Source organism: Glossina fuscipes, unplaced genomic scaffold (genome assembly GCF_014805625.2).
Source record: "Glossina fuscipes isolate IAEA_lab_2018 unplaced genomic scaffold, Yale_Gfus_2 224, whole genome shotgun sequence".
Taxonomy (NCBI): Eukaryota; Metazoa; Arthropoda; class Insecta; order Diptera; family Glossinidae; genus Glossina; species Glossina fuscipes.
This window is the reverse complement of record NW_023998567.1, coordinates 870,151-873,711: the sequence shown is the minus strand read 5'-3', so window position 1 is coordinate 873,711 and position 3,561 is coordinate 870,151.

Here is a 3,561-nt window from a genome sequence, read left to right as displayed (position 1 = left end):
TTAAATTCAATTAATGTATTGTCCTAGAGAACTACTTTATCCCTGCTATTAAACCTGCTATTAAATTCAATTAATGTATTGTCCTAGAGAACTACTTTATCCCTGCTATTAAACCGTGTTTCAATTGCGGCCGCTTTGGCCACATTGCATAATTATGCAAAATCAGGGAAGGCAGATGCTTGAATTGCGATAAGTCACCGGTTTGCCTCATTAACTCTTGCAAACTAATGAAAAGCTTAGGTTGTGGGTCTTTGGACCATAGTGTAATTTATAGAAAGTGTCCAAAAAGGACGAAGGAGGAAAACATTAAAAAATCTTAATCATCCAAAATATCTCTTTTAGAGAATCTAAAAAAAATTCTCTACCAATCCATTCAATCTGTTAAACAACAACTACGATGACCATTTCCCGACAATGAATAATAGTACTACATCAAACAACATAAGAGATCTGAATCTAGAGTTAAACAACATTTTAGTAAAAAAAAATTTTAATGCGGTAGCTAAAAATAGAACGGATAATCCCAAACCTATGCAAAGGGCGATCCACAAGATGCTCTCGACTTAGAGTACTAAGATACGGGAGCCAAAACCACCAATCTTTTGAAAAGCGTATCTGTACCAATAACAACAAGTCGACACAAATGAAAATATTATTGAAAAAGGTTTTCAAAATTCTTTCCACCACTCCTTATGAAGAAAAATTAAAAACCATCCAAAGAGAAATTGCAACCATTGAATCAAAATTTGACCCTTTAAAACAAGGTACATCTAATTAGGTCCTAGCATGCCCTCGCATTTCCCAATGATATCTTTCTTACAATACAATATACAAAGTTTCACGCGCAAGGCCTATTTATTGAATTACCACCTCAATTCCAGTCGAACTGATTTCGCAATTTTGAGTAAAACTTTTTTGTCATGCAATTCCCCTGTGTACAATTAAAAAAATACAAACCTTCCAACACTCGATTCTAAGACTGTACTGGTCTGTCTCTCTCGACACCAATATCAATCTTACGTTCCATTTCGTATGAACTTCCTGTAGCAAGAAGAATATTCCTCTTAACTGCAAAAGAACTTCTCAGGGTCAAAATTTTTAAACCTGCTTTTTTCGATAAAGTCGTCTCCAAACTTAATGATATCTTCAGCAGTTATTCAAGCTGTTAAAGAAAATTTAATAACATTTTCAATAAAGTTAACACAATACCCTCTTGGAATATTATTATTCACCAAAAGTGGTTCTTGGAATTATACATATTTGATTCGATCATGAAATAAAAAAAAAATCGGTCAACGTTTTGTCTTCGAACTGTATGTCGGCAAAAAGTCAATTACCTTATTGAAAATAATTTCAAAATATACGCAACGGCTGGATCAGCAAATCCGGACAAATCTTGCTTCTCAGTTATAGAGTATCCTCCCAGCGAGACTCTTCTGCTTATCCAAAAAGTTATTGTAAAAGAATGGAAAGATGAGTATTATGTTTTAGCTAGAGAAAAAAGGCTTTTTTACAAAATTTACCTCTTTTTGACTCCCAAACCTTTACCTAAAGGAAAATTTGCAACATTGGAATTTAAAATACTTCATAGACTTATGAGTGATCGCACTTATGACAAGGTATACTTCAAAATGATTAAAGTCTCTTCCACTGATAATTGCGAAGAATGTAACGTTTCTGAGTCTGCCGAACATTTAGTTTTTGAGTGCAGGAAGTTTGACATCCTTAGACAATCTTTCAGTATATTTAGCCTATACAAAAATTTCATAATTTTGCTTATAAACACAGATCGGCTACACATTTTTCTCTTCTGGCATTCCTAGCCAGAGTTTTTACTGTACAGTATCTAAAGGAGGTTTATGGGAACAACTGCGGAGCAGCACATCACCTGTTTAATAAGCAATAGCATAGCATCACTTAAAAAAAAAAGGAGAACTCATTTTACGTTTCGGAAAAATATAAAAATATCGTCAATAGTTTCTTTTTTACGTTCCTGGATTATGGATCTAAATTAAATCAGACAGGCCTAATCCGTGTCCAAACAAAAAAAAAAAAAAAAACAGAAAGAAGAATCAATTTCTTTTTCTTAAATCAAACAGAAGAATCTTTATTTGCTGATTGATGATTATTTTAAATATCACGTTGAACTGTGATAAAAAACCCTGTGAAAGTGTGCAAAAATAACGGCGTACCTCATCGGTAATTGACATTTAAAATTTAATACGAAATCATTGTGAAAGAAAAAGTAAAAACAAAAGAAATAATTGTTTGTAAAAAGCACTTGACACAAGAAGTGGATTATATCCAAATAAAAAAAACAACAACTGAAACATCTGAAAAAGTGAAACGTCGCATTTTGGGATTAGTAACAACGTCACATCCCACTGCGGACCTCCTCTCACTCAAAAAATATCACTATACACTCACATTTGTCTGACTGCTCTGCAAATAGGGTTTGACCCCAACTCCGCACCGCCCCGAAAGTTGTTGCATTATATGTCGTAATTGTAATGCTCACAATGTTTGTTAGGGTAGTCGCTTCTCCAATTCAAGAGGCAGGCAAATTCAAGATTTTCTTCAAAACTTTCTTTACCTTTTCTAAATAATGGTGTTCCTACCCATTTTGGTTCGGTCTTTTCTTGCACAGATCTTTCGATCTGTAAACCTAATCCAAGTTCTCTGAGTACTTGGAAGACCCTTAACAACACCTTAGGTAGGTCTCACTGTCTAATCGCAATAAGTCCTATTACCCGCTGTCACTCAGTCCACTCAAAATCTTGAATATTGAAAACACTAAATTGTTTAATAATATTGTAATTACCGGCTATATGCCTTCTTCCTGCTACGACCTCCAAATCTTCACAGTAAGAAAAGAGAATAACTCGCCAACTGATCTTAATTCTGCGAATATATGACTAAAACCTTGGTCTTTTCAAAAAAATGGAGAGACCACATGCTTACTCCTCTGCTCCCCTACGTTTCTTCAACCCCTTTTGTTAAAACTTTTGACTTTTTGGCCTTATCCCACACTCGAAACTTTGCCCAGCAGCTGACATCGACAAAACTGCCAAACAGTGTTTTCAATTCATTACTGTATTGAAGTCCATTTGTGGTATTTCTTGAGGCTCTGATCCCTCTTGCATCGTTCAACTGGCTTAATCTGACCAAAATTAGAATGATTTTGCTCACATTTATTGAACATCCCAAAGAAGGTCTTTCTGAAATTATGCAATGGTAATGCCTTCGTCTGGCTTTTGGTGGCTTTGATTCTACACACACTAAGCTTGGAACAGAAAGCAAATGTTATGCTTCTACAAGAAAGATCTCGTTTACTCGCCTGTGTTTTATTTAACAATATTTTATCCTTTGAGAATCATCCGGCCTTATCTTTTATTTACCGCCTTATATCACTCAATTACTCTCCTTCCTTCTTTCAAATTTTTGCTGAAAAAACTAATAACTTCAGCTTTCTAGACGCTGATGTATGCAGCTTATTCAAAATTCCTGTAGATTCCCAATATTTTCGACCACTAATTGAGTAACTGCATCCTCAGCAATTTT